The following is a 14,417-nucleotide window of genomic DNA, read 5'->3' on the forward strand; positions in this document are numbered from 1 at the left end:
GAGGGGTGATGGCGGAGGAGTGTCCAAGGCAGAGTCCAGTCTATTAGTCTCACAGGTGCATTGCCCGTATGGGCATAGGAAGTGGAGGTGGGGCAGTTTAATTATGGACAGGGTGACAAAGTGGGACAGTGGGATGACAATCAGGGTGATCTCATTTCTTGGCAGGGGTCTTGGCATCGTGCTCTGTCTTGTTCCTAGATCTCAGGGACCGTTTGCGGGGTGGTTCTCCCTCTGCAGGGGGTGGGGTGCTGGTGTGGTGGTCCTGTGGCGGGCATCCTGTCACCTAGCGCCGGTGGAGTTGGTGGGCAATTCATCGCCCATGCTAGTGTCAGGGTCCTCTTGTAGGGCCACAGTGTCCCTCCTGGTTGGTAAATAGTTCCTTCAGCAGCCCTTCGATGGTGCCCAGGGTGGAGCTGATGGTTCTGAGTACCTCCCTGAAGCCCATATACTGTTCCTCCTGCATGCGCTTGGTCTCCTGAAACTTGGCCAGTACCGTTGCCATCGTCTCCTGGGAGTGGTGGTATGCTCCCATGATGGAGGAGAGGGCCTTGGGGAGAGTGGGTTCCCTTGGCCTGTCCGCCCCCTGTCGCACAGCAGCCCTCCCAGTTCCCCTGTGTTACTGGGCCTCCGTTCCCTGGACCGTGTGCCCACTGCCACTGCCCCCAGGTCCCTGTTGTTGTTGGGGTGGTGGGTTATCCTGGGTTCCCTGTAGTGGTGGACACACAGCTGATTGACGTGTCATGGGGACGGAGGTATGGGCCCGCTGGGTGGGTGCTGTGCTGGTGTTTCCAGAGTGGGGAAGGTCTGTGGTGGCCTGTGCCTGTGTGAGGGGAACCGACTGTCCCAAGGCCCCCAATGGTCTGGGCTGGTCATCTAGATCCAGTTGGACAGACGTGCTGTCCTCACTATAGGCCTCTTCTGTGGGTGGAGTGGACATGTCTGGACCCTCCTGTCTGGTGACATTGGGTAGGGGTCCTGCAGGGGTGGAAAGGCATGATTATTGCATCTGTGTGTGGCATGGTGTGCAAAGGGTGGGTGACCGTGTACCCCAGTGCTGGCATTCCTGTGTGGGAGCTTGTGTGATGATGGTTTAGGGGTGGTGTATGGTTATGTGCAGTGTGCATGCTTTGGTGATGGGTGTCCATGCTTTGTTGTGGCATGCAGGGCTTGGTGTTGGGATGTGTGTTTTGTGATATTGGTACATTTGTGAGGAATTGGAGTGATAGGGGTGGGGGCGAGGGTGGGGGTATGTGATAGCATGCAGGTAGGGTGGGGGATGTAATAGTTAAGATTTGACTTACCAGTGTCCATTCCTCCACCTACTCCTGCAAGGCCCTCAGGATGCAGAATCGCCAAGACCTGCTCCTCCCATGTTGTTAGTTGTGGGTGAGGAGGTGGGGGTCCGCCGCCAGTCCGCTGAACCGCAAGGTGGTGTCTTGAGCCCACGGAACACACCTTCCCCCGTAGGTCGTTCCACCTCTTCCTGTTGTCCTCCCGATTTCTTGTGTGTTGTCCCACTGCGTTGACCCTGCCCACTATTCTTCGCCATAGCACCATCTTCCTTGCAATTGAGGTGTGCTGCACCTGTGATCCAAATAGCTGTGGCTCCACCCGGATGATTTCCTCCACCATGACTCTGAGCTCCTCCCCGAAGAACCTGGGGTGTCTTTGCCGTGCCATGGGGTGGTGTAGGTGATGTGAGGGCTGGTGTGTGTGGTGATAAGTGTGGTGATATGTAGTGGTGTGTTGTGTGAGGTGCATGGAAGTTGTGTGGGTGATGGTGTTATGTGCCTGTGGATGCTGTTGTACTTGCTAGTGGTGTCTCTCTCTGTGCTTCGCTCTCAATTTTTGTGGTAGGGGTTTGTGGGTGTGTGTTTTATATTGTATTGGGTGTGTGGGAGTGGTGTGTGTATGTGTATCAGGTGTGTGTATTTTGAATTGTCCATTGTGGCTGTGTTTTGTAAGAGTGTGTGTATTTTGAGCCGGGCGGTGTGTACCGACAAATGGAATACCGCGGTTGAAAGACTGCCGCGTGGATTCGTGTGTCGTGATAGTGTGGGCGTATTTCTGTTGGTGTGACGTGGAGGTTTTGTTTTCGCCAGTTTATCACTGACCTTTGGTGTGGCGGACTTGTGTGGGTGTCTGAATTTTGGCGGGTTCCGAGATGTGGGTCATAATAGCTGTGGCGGAATTCCGCAGCCGCGGCGGTGTGTTGGCGGTCTTCTACACGGCCGTAAGTGGCTTTTACCGCCAATGTTGTAATGACCACCATAAGCACTGGACACCAAAATTAGACAAGTAAATAGTCATTCATAGAACAATTCAAACAATAGTAAATGCTATAGAATGCAATGGGAGAAAATAGGTCTAGGGGCAACACAAACCATATACTAAGAAAGTGGAATGTGAATCACAAATTCCCCCCTAGACAAGTGTAATGTGTGCAGAATCACTGGGAGAGTAAGGATACAGTAAAGGTATGTACATTACCCCACCCCAGAGCCCAGAAAAGCAGGAGTAAAGTACTGCAAGTTTCCTTAGGACACACTACACCTCGTGATTGGGATTTTGCAGTAACCAACCAAGTCTGCAAACAACAACTGCTGGATTCCTGGACCTGAAGTCCTGCAAAAGAAGGGGACCAAGTCCAGAAGTCGAAAGAAGTTCCAGGAAGGACAGGAGCCCCTGCCAACCCAAAAGAGGGTGAAAAAGAAGAGTCCATGGTTAGTCGAAGCCTGCAGGAATGCACCCTAGGAAGATGCCAGTGGGTTCCTGCATTATGCAAAGGAAGACCCACGACGTGAAGATGGTTGCAGATGTGATTTCATGTTGGAAGTCGCCAACAAGTCTTGGTTATGACAAAAGTGCATTTTGTATCAAAATGGTGCTGGCTGGACCCAGGAGGGACCTGGGGGCCTCAACTCTGTGTGAGGAGGAAGAGGGGGCTCTCAGCACTTTAGAGAGCCATCAGGATGCCAGGCAGCGCCCATTGGAGTCCCAGGACATGGGGACAAAGGAGGTATAAAATGTAGTTGGTGCAGCACAATAAAGGAAGGTTCCACTATGCAGGAGAACAACTCAGCGAGTTGAGCATCACAGGATGGAGTGCTGGGGACCTGGGCCAGGCTATGTATGAAGGAGGCCTCAGGAGGTGAAGAAGATGCAGTACAGAGGGGTGCCGTCGCTCTCAGGTAAGGCAAGGTCTTACCTCCTCCAAATTGCGTCAGCAGGACCGCAGGTCCAACCTCTGTGTCCTTAGGAGCATGCTTGTTGCTGTGTGAGGAGTCCAAGGGTACCAGTCATTGTCTTATAAGGTGCCTGCTGGAGCAGGGGAGTGGCTCTATCACCCCACTGGAGATTTATTTGGTCCTTCTGGTGCAGGAAGAAGACAGGGAGTCTCAAGAGCATGCACGCCATGGAAACTGTTGCAATTGCTAGATGGAGCTGAAGTTGTAGAGGAAAAGTATCCCTTGTGGATACTTTGTTGCTGTCACAGCAGTTCCTGGAGCAGGCTGCGGTTGATCCGAGGTCACAGGATGATGAAGTAGTTGCCAAGGATTCCTGAAGGAAACTTGCAAGCAGAATCTGAAGAGAACCCACAGGAGAAACCCTAAATAGCCCTTAGAGGCTATCTTATCAGGTATGGACCTATCAGGAGGAGTCTCTGACATCACCTGCTGGGACTGGCCACTCAGAGCCCTCCAGAGTGCCCCCACACCTTGCAAAGCAAGATGGCTGAATTCTGGGACACACTGGAGGAGTGCTGGGCACCACCCCTAGGGTGGTGATGGACAGGGGAGTGGTCACTCCCCTTTCCTTTGTCCAGTTTTGCACCAGAGCAGGGGACAAGGGGTCCCTGAACTGGTGTAGACTGGTTTATGCAAGGAGGGCACCATCTGTGCCCTTCAAAGCATTTCCAGATTCTGGGGGAGGCTACCCCTCCCCAGCCTGTAACACCTATTTCCAAGGAGAGAAGTCGTAACACCCTGCTCTCAGAGGAAATGCTATGTTCTGCCTTCCTGGGACTGAGCGCCCAGACCCCAAGAGGGCAGAACCCTGTCTGTTAGGTGGCAGCAGCTGTAGCTGCAGTGCAAGCCTCAGAGAGCCTCAGTGCAGGCCGTACTGGGGGTCCATGGTGGAGCCCCCAGGGTGCATGGAATTGACTTCCAAATACCAGATTTGAAATGGGGGGGAAAGTTCCACGATCTTAGACATGTTACATATTCGGAATTAACATTGTGAAGCTACATTTAGGTATTTACCTATATGTAGTGCACACGTGTAATAGCGTCCCCGTACTCACAAAGTCCAGGGAAATGGCCCTGAACTATGTGGGGGCACCTTTGTAAGTGCAAGGGTGCCCTCACACTTAGTAACTTTGTACTTAACCTTCAGAAAGTGAAGGATAGACATATAGGTGACTTATAAGTTACTTAAGTGCAGTTAAAATGGCTGTGAAATAATGTGTGCGTCATTTCGAGCAGGCTGCAATGGCAGGCCTGTGCAAGGGTTTGTCTGAGCTCCCTATGTGTGGCAAAAGAAATGCTGCAGCCCATATGGATCTCCTGGGACCCCAATGCCCTGGGTACCTAGGTACCATATACTAGGGACTTATAAGGGGGGTCCAGTGTGCCAATTGAAATTGGTAAATGAAGCCACTAGCCTATAGTGACAAATTTAAAAGCAGAGAGAGCATAATCACTGAGGTTCTGATTAGGCGAGCCTCAGTGACACAGACAAGCACTATACAGACACACACATTAGGCCATAAACTATGAGCACTGGGGTCCTGACCAGCAGGATCCCAGTGAGACAGTCAAAAACATACTGACATACAGGTAAAAGTGGGGGTAACATGCCAAGGAAGATGGTACTTTCCTTCAAGATGAAATTAGTGAAATAAGCCTAGACTCTTCTGGGAGTTTTGTGACGTCTTTTTAAGAAGTATGGGAAGGTCATCTATTGAGAAGATTAGTCCAAGCAAAAATGTAACTCCAGCAGTATTGCTGTGAATACCTGTGCAGATAGCATCAGAAAAGGTTTTGGCTTTATGAATCCTAGAACATTCTGTAGTGGATTAATTGTCTACCATTTACACATTATGGCCCTCATTACAACTCTGGCGGTAAATGCCACTTACCGCCATGCGACGGCCGCCAAGATACCGTGACTGCAGAAGTAATCCACCTCGGGTATTATGACACACACAGAGAATACCGCCACAATAAGGAAACCCACACTAGTCCGTCACATCAGAGGTCAGTGATAAACTGACGATAGCAAAACCCACATCGTCATGCCAACAGGAATACGCCCACAGTATCACAACCCACGAATCATCGCAGCGGTCTTTCAACCGCAGTAAACCATTGGCGGTACACACCGCTGCGCTCAAAATACAAACACACTTACAAAACCACACCACATTGGACAATTCAAAATACACACACCTGACACACATACACACACCACACCCTCACACTCATACCACTGTAAAACACACACCCACACTACCCACAACCCCTAACTAAATCAGAGGCACAGAACACCATCACCCATATACCATCCACGCTTATCACAGTATACACCCCAACACATCACCCCGCACATCACCTCGCACATCCACACACATATCACTCACACCACATCCATGGCACCCAAAAGACACCCTAGGTTTTCAGAGGAGGAGCTAAGGGTCATGGTAGAGGAAATCATCCGGGTAGAGCCACAGCTATTCGGATCACAGGTGCAGCAGACGTCCATTGCTAGGATGATGGAGCTATAGCTTAGTATCGTAGACAGGGTCAACGCCGTGGGACAGCAGCCAAGAACCAGGGATGACATCAGGAAGAGGTGGAATGACCTATGGGGGAAGGTGCGTTCCGTGGTTTCAAGACACTAGATCGCTGTACAGAGGACTGGCGGTGGACCCCCAGCTCCTCTCCCACAACTAACAACATGGGAGGAGCAAGTCTTGGCGATCATGCATCCTGAGGGCTGCGCAGGAGTAGCAGGAGGACTGGACTCTTGTAAGTCAAATCTTTGCCATTATATCCCCCACCCTACCTGCATGCCATCACATACTGCCAGCCTTCCCCTCACTCCTATCACTCCCCCAACTCACATATATTCCACTATCACAACCCACCCACCCCAATACCAAGCCCTGCATGCAACAACAATGCACGGACACCCATCACAGACCTGCATGGACACACATCACCACAGCATGCCCAGTAGAGAGACTCACCCAGCCAACATAATCACCACTCACACAAGGCCAAGGCGACAGGGAAAGCACAACTATACAGGGAAACACACCCATTGCTCAAGATGGCACACACAGCTACAATAACAATGCATTTGCATCCCAACAGGCCCCCTACCCAACGTCACCGGAGAGGAGGTGCCACCAACATCCAGCCCCCTCCCCCAGAAGAGGCCCACAGTGATGACAGCAGCTCTGCACACCTGGATCACCATGACCAACCTGGCCCATCAGGGACCTCTGGACAGTCGGTTACCTTGCCACAGTCCCAAACTACCACAGAGCCTCCCCCTCAGGAAACACCACCACAGCACCCACCCAGGGGGCCCATGCTTGTGTCCACCTCTACAGGGACCCCAGGCAACCCCACAAACACAGGACGATCAGGGACCTGGGGTCAGTGGCAGTGGCACACGGTTCAGGGGACAGAGGCACAGGACAACAGGGAAGCTGGGAGGACTGCTGTGCGACAGGGGGAGGACAGGCCCAGGGAACCGACCCTCCACGAGGTACTCTCAAACATCATGGGAGCATACCACCATTCCCAGGAGACCACGGGCACGGTACTGGTCAAGTTACATGAGACCCATCGGCTGCAGGAGGGACAGTACCTGGGGATGAGGGAGGACCTCACAAAAATGTACACCATCCTGGTCACCATAGCAGGGGTGCTGGCTGACATGGGCAAGATCATGAGGGAGGCAGTGGCACACCAAAGGGCCCCTGACAGTAGCCAAACCGAGGAACAGCCTTCCACCTCTGCCGACGCTAGTGGACAGGAGGCCCCGCCTCAGGACCAACAGGCCACTAGCACCCTACCCCCTGCAGAAGCAGAATCACCCCGCAAATGGTCCCTGCGATCCAGGTGGAAGACAGAGAACATTGCCAAGACCCCCACCAGGAAATAGGACTCCCCTGATTGTCACCCTTCTGTCCCACTCAGTTACCCTGTCCACCTTGAACTTCCATTACTCCCCTTCCTATGCCCCATTGGACAATGCACCTGTGATAGTAAGAGACTGGACTCTATCCTGGACTTTCCTCCACCATCACACCAGCCCCTTGCACCTACCCCATACTATTTAGCACAAAAAATAAACACCCTTGAAATGTAAACCATACTGGAGTCAGGGTAATGATAGGAAAGATCTATTCTTACAATATTCTCAAAGCATTGCAACGTCTATGTTCATTGAATTATACCACAGGATGACAGTCGATGGGCAGCAGTACATATAGCAGGAGCCAGAATGGGGTACACGGATCTGAAAAAAGGGAATCCAAAGGGAACTCTCAGTGTCCATAGACAGAGGGTAAGAAGCTGCCATGTACAATGTCCAAAAGTATACTGAAATGTGAAGTTGAGTTACAGTGTCTTACCTGTGTGTCACTGGAAGTACTGCTGTATAATGTTTGTTCTGTTGTCCACATCTTCTTCATCTGCTTCCTCTTTCTCACTGTCCACAGGCTCCACCGCTGCCACAGGAGCATCACCAGGCTCATCCTCAAGCAGAAAATGCACCTGGTGTCTCAAGGCCAGGTTGTGAAACATACAGCATGCCACGATAATCTGGCACACCTTCTTCGGTGAGTAGTACAGGGATCCACCTGTTATATGGAGGCACCGGAACCTGGCCTTCAGGAGGTCAAAGGTCCTCTCAATAATCCTCCTTGTTCACCCATGTGCCTCATTGTAACGCTCCTCTGCCCTTGTCCTGGAATTCCTCACTGGGGTCAGTAGCCATGAGAGGTTGAGGTAACCAGAGTCACCTGTAAATATCGAGGGACAACTGTTAGACACACAGTAACCCTGAGGGACAACCCCATACTCAGACCCCAACTTATACTGTGTGGGGACCTTGGTCTCACCTAATAGCCACACCTGCTGCCTCTGGAATTGCCCAATCACATAAGGAATGCTGCTATTCTTCAAGACATAGGCGTCATGCACTAAGCCAGGATATTTAGCATTCACATGGGAGACGTAATGGTCTGCCAAACACACCATTTGCACATTCATCGAATGATAGTTTTTTCTATTCCTGTAGACCTGTTCATTTCTGCAAGGGGGACAAATGCCACATGTGTACTATCAATGGCACCAATGATGTTGGGGATATGTCCCAGGGCATAGAAGTCAGCTTTCACTGTGGCCAAATCCTCCACCTGGGGGAAGACGATGTAGCTGCACATGTGTTTCAGCAGGGCAGACAACACTCTGGTCAACACTTTGGAGAACATTGGCTGAGACATCCCTGATGCCATGGCCACTGTTATTTGAAAGGAACCACTTGCCAGGAAATGGAGGCTGACAGGACCTGCACTAGAGGGGGATTCCTGTGGGCTGGCGGATAACTGACATCAGGTCTGGCTCCAATTGTGCATACAGTGCTTGGATTCTGTCATGATCAAGTCTGTATGTGATGATAATGTGTCTGTCCTCCATTGTTGACAGGTCCACCAGGGGTCTGTACACCGGAGGATGCCACCATCTCAACATCTGCCTCAGCGGTTGTAGCCTATGGAGGAGAACGGTGAGCAGAAGGTCATATTTCCACATAGAAAGCACAACTGTTTTTCAATTGATGTCACAGAAGCAGTGTGTGAATTTGAGAGTCTGTATATATGCCAATATGTGCTGTGACGCAGCTAGGTGCCATGCCATGTGCCCCTCTGAAATGGCGGCTGCCTGGCCTGTGAGGAGGGTCAAGAGGAAATGAGGTAACTGAGCTGGCATTGTGCTGCATCGTGGTAGATAACAGCCGCGCAACTTCGCATTGGTTATCATTGTGCCCTATGGGTCCCAGGAGCCAATGGTGATGTACGCCGGTGGTGACGGTATACACCGCCGCGGACGTCACCGCCATGTTCTAGATATTCAGCTACCTGACCATCAACAGGAGAGGACCTACACTGCAAATGCTGCTGTGACCTGAGTCTGGAAGTGACAATGGCTCATGTGTCTGGGGGAAGGGCCCCTGCCTTTACTGCAGAGGAGTTGGAGAAACTGGTGGATGGGGTCCTCCCCAGTACACATTACTCTACGGTCCTCCAGACAAACAGGTGGGTACACTGTGAGCATGATGTGTGGGCAATGCCTGTTTGGAGTGGTGTGGATGTAAGCCACATGTTGGTGGGTGCTAAGGCGTCCTGGCCTGAATGCTGCATGAGAGGTGGTCAGTGTATGTGCGTCAGGGCATAGGTGGGAACTGGTGAGTATGACGGTCCAGACAGGTGAGTAATTACATTTTCCTCTGTCTTTTCCCTCTAGGTCAACGCCCACCAGAAAAAGGGTATTTGGTGTGCCATGGCCCAGGAGGTGTGGACCCTGGGGGTCTATCACAGGCGGAGCACCTACTGCTGCAAGAGATGGGAGGAACTGTGCTGCTGGACCAAGAAGACGGCAGAGGACCAGCTGGGGCTGGCCTCCCAACATGGAAGGGGTGCCCGTCGCACTATGACCCCCCTAATGTTCTGCATCCTGGCGGTGGCCTCTCCGGAGTTGGATGGGCGCTTGAGGGCATCACAGCAGCCACAAGGGGGTGAGTACAGATTCAGAAAGCTGACCATGCACGCTTTAGGAATTAGCTGGGTGGGGGATGTGGGCTGTGGGTGCCCCTAGGCCAGGGCGATCATGGTAGGGTAGGTCCCTTGTGTGCAGGCTCTGAAACACTCCTACCCCAATGGTACAAGTGGCCAAATACTACTGGGCAGGGTCCTGTGGGTGTCAGGTGTGCAGATGCTGTCGTTAGGCATTGTACAAACAACAAGTGATGGACGGAATGCTGAACATTGTCAAACACTCACCCCCAGTCATAGATCTGGGTTTAATCCATCGTTCTTTTGCTCACCATGCCACCCCAGTTTGGACCCAGCCATATGCAAATCAGTCTTGACCCTGTTCCTCATGGGAACAGTCCAGACCGAACTGCCAAGCCAGGTCCTCACTGGACTAGAAACAAGCATCCTGGGACCGGTTTCGGGGTTTCACCCTTCATCAGCCAGGCTAGCGTGAATCCAGTGGCATGGGAAGCACGGGACCCACGTCTGGGCATACCCTTCCCACTTAGTGCAACAAAGCAAAAACAACAAGTGATGGACGGAATGCTGAACATTGTCAAACACTCACCCCCAATCATAGATCTGGGTTTAATCCATCGTTCTTTTGCTCACCATGCCACCCCAGTTTGGACCCAGCCATATGCAAATCAGTCTTGACCCTGTTCCTCATGGGAACAGTCCAGACCGAACTGCCAAGCCAGGTCCTCACTGGACCGGAAACAAGCATCCTGGGACCGGTTTCGGGGTTTCACCCCTCATCAGCCAGGCTAGCTTGAATCCAGTGGCATGGGAAGCACGGGACCCACGTCTGGGCATACCCTTCCCACTTAGGGCGACAAAGCAAAAACAACAAGTGATGGACGGAATGCTGAACATTGTCAAACACTCACCCCCAGTCATAGATCTGGGTTTAATCCATCGTTCTTTTGCTCACCATGCCACCCCAGTTTGGACCCAGCCATATGCAAATCAGTCTTGACCCTGTTCCTCATGGGAACAGTCCAGACCGAACTGCCAAGCCAGGTCCTCACTGGACCGGAAACAAGCATCCTGGGACCGGTTTCGGGGTTTCACCCCTCATCAGCCAGGCTAGCTTGAATCCAGTGGCATGGGAAGCACGGGACCCACGTCTGGGCATACCCTTCCCAATTAGGGTGACAAAGCAAAAACAACAAGTGATGGACGAATGCTGAACATTGTCAAACACTCACCCCCAGTCATAGATCTGGGTTTAATCCATCATTCTTTTGCTCACCATGCCACCCCAGTTTGGACCCAGCCATATGCAAATCAGTCTTGACCCTGTTCCTCATGGGAACAGTCCAGACCGAACTGCCAAGCCAGGTCCTCACTGGACCGGAAACAAGCATCCTGGGACCGGTTTTGGGGTTTCACCCCTCATCAGCCAGGCTATCTTGAATCCAGTGGCATGGGAAGCACGGGACCCACATCTGGGCATACCCTTCCCACTTAGGGCGACAAAGCAAAAACAACAAGTGATGGACAGAAGACCTGGCCTAGCAGTTCGGGCTGGACTGTTCCCATGGGGAACAGGGTCAAGACTGATTTGCATATGGCTGGGTCCAAACTGGAATGGCATGGGCAGCAAAAAAACGATGGATTAAACCCAGATCTGTGACTGGGGGTGAATGTTTGACAATGTTCAGCATTCCGTCCATCACTTGTTGTTTTTGCGTTAGGCATTGTACCCCATGGGCTGGTGACTACCCTAGTGACTGGTTGGACATGGCCTAGTACATAGGGCAGCTCTGTGTGTGTTGTGTACGCCAACAGTAGTGGTGTTGCTGGCATTGACCAAGTGTATCCTCTGTCTCTCTCCCCCTTTTTGTTTTGTCACCCTGTCCTTGTGTGCATTAGCATCATCTGGTTGAGGAGCGGAGGCACTGGCGACGGAGGGAGCTGCATCCCACATGGCCCATGGGGGCGAATCCACTGAGGGTGAAGGCACCAGTGGGACGGAGGGCGAGGGGAGCTCCACGACGGGGACAGGAGGGGATACCAGTGACAGCAATTCCTCCTCTGATGGAAGCTCCCTGGTGGTGGCGGACACCTCCGTGCCCACCCCAACAACAGGTACAGCCGCCCCCCCAACCAGCACCACCCTTCCAGCAGCCCCTCAGTGTGTTTCCCATGCCCCATCACCCAGGAGGGTGGGCATCTCCTTCGCCTCAGGCCCTGCCCCAGTCAACCCTGCTGCCCTCAGTGAGGAGGCTATTGACCTCCTGAGATCCCTCACTGTTGGGCAGTCAACCATTCTGAATGCCATCCAGGGTGTCGAGAGGCATTTACAACAAACAAATGCATACCTGGAGGGCATTCATTCTGGCATGGCGGCCCAACAGAGAGCATTTCAGGCTCTGGCCTCAGCACTGATGGCAGCCATTGTCCCTGTGTCCAGCCTCTCCCCTCCAACTTCCACTACCCCGACCCAATCCCCTCTACCTCACCCTATCCTAAGCACACCTTCAGACCAGCATGCACACACATCAACACACAAAAGTGTCTCAGGCAAACAGAAGCACCACACATCATCACACAGGCACTCACGCAAGCACCATGCCCATGCACACATAACAACATCCACTTTCTCAACTGTATCCCCTCCTCCTCTTCGTCCACCTCTCTCCCAGTAGCGTCTCCACTCACACCTGCATGCACTACCTCCATCACCAGCACGCGCATCACAACACACCCCTCACAAGCAATCACTACCCCCACAACCATGCACATGTCCCCTGTGTCCTTTCCCATTGTGTCTGTGAGCCCTCCTCCCAAAGAAACAAACGCAGGCACACACCCACTCTACAGCCATCCACCTCACAACAGCCTCCAGCCTATGCACCTTCACCCAAACTCAGCAGATGTATACCTCCTACAACCACTACCTCTTCCTCCACTCCCACACCCCCTCCCTCTTCCCGTCCCAGTGTGTCTAAAAAATGTTTCCTGGCTAACATTGACCTCTCCCCTGTGCCTCCCCCCGTCCTTCCCCGAGGGCCAGGATGTCTGGATCCCAGGCCAGCACCTCAACCACCAACTCGGCGTCCGCTGTGGACCCTGCAAGTCCGAGAGGATCGAAGGCGGCTCCCGTCAGGGCTGGCAGTGTGCCACCTACCAATGCAAAAGACCAACCGATTCCACCACCTGCCAAGGTTACGAAGGGGCCAGCATGCAGCATGGACAAGACACACGACCCAACCAGCAAGGCCTCATCCAAAAAACAAGAGGACAGTGCCAAGGTCCCAGCAGCATCTACCAAGGTGGGGAAGGGAAAAAAAACTAAGGCAAGGCACTTCAGGGCTCAGAGCCTCCAGGTGAGGGACTGGTGACCCCCATTTGTCCTGACAGGCCAGCAACCTGTAACACGGTAAGCACCGCCGCAACCATCGCCACCTTCACCGCCATCTGCACCGTCCCCTGCACCGCCACTGCCACAACGACAGTCACCAGCATCATTCCCAGTGGGCAGCCATCCAAGGCTGCCGGAGATGACATAGTGTCTCCCTCCACTACTATCAGCACCTGCACCACGGGCAGCACCAGCAGCATCCCTGCCGCACACACCGCCGCAGGCACGGCCACCTGCACCGCCATCTGCACCACCACATACCGAGCAGGTGCCACTACATCGGACATCAGCAGCATCCCCAGTGGGCAGCCATCCGAGGCTGCAGGAGACGTCCTGGACCCTGCACCCACCACTTGAGGCAGCACCACCAGCACTGGCACTACGAGCAGTTTGCAGCCTAAGTTGCCGCAGGATGGAGTGTGGCTCTGCCTCCATGGAATATCATGCTACCTGTTCCCTGCACATCTTGTGGCTCAGACACCCAGGTGAGGGAATCTAAACTGCCACAGCCCAGGTGCAGCATCACTGGGCACACATCCCCCTCCAGAACGAGTGGAGAGATGCATCCATTCCCCCTATCCTTGGCAGGATGGAGCAGACTGGGCACAAGCCCCCCTCCAGAACCAGTGGAGAGATGCATTTACTCCCCCTATCCTTGGCAGGATGAATCAGACTGGGCACAAGCCCCCCCCCCCCAGAACAAGTGGAACATGTCACCCACTTGAGCGACTGTGACTTTGCACTCCCCAGGACCAAGCAGTGGGCAACCCACCCACTTGAGAGACTTGAGAGACTGTGGGTTTGCACTCCTCAGGACCAAGCAGTGGGCAAACCACCCACTTGAAAGACTTGAGAGATTGTGGCTTTGCACTCCACAGGACCAAGCAGTGGGAAACCACCCACTTGAGAGACTTGAGAGACTATGGCTTTGCACTCCCTAGGACCAAGCAGTGGGCAACCCACCCACTAGAGAGACTGTGGCTTTGCACTCCCCTGGATTAAGCAGTGGGCAACGCACCCACTTGAGAGACTTGAGACACTGTGGCTTTGCACTCCCCAGGACCAAACAGTGGGCAAACCACCAACTAGAGAGACTGTGGCTTTGCACTCCCCAGGACCAAGCAGTGGGCAAACCACCCACTTGAGAGACTTCAGAGACTGTGGCTTTGCACTTCCCAGGACATCGCTGTGAGCATGTTGCCCCCTCCAGGAGCAGTG

This window comes from Pleurodeles waltl, chromosome 2_2 (assembly GCF_031143425.1).
Source record: "Pleurodeles waltl isolate 20211129_DDA chromosome 2_2, aPleWal1.hap1.20221129, whole genome shotgun sequence".
In the NCBI taxonomy this organism is placed as follows: Eukaryota; Metazoa; Chordata; class Amphibia; order Caudata; family Salamandridae; genus Pleurodeles; species Pleurodeles waltl.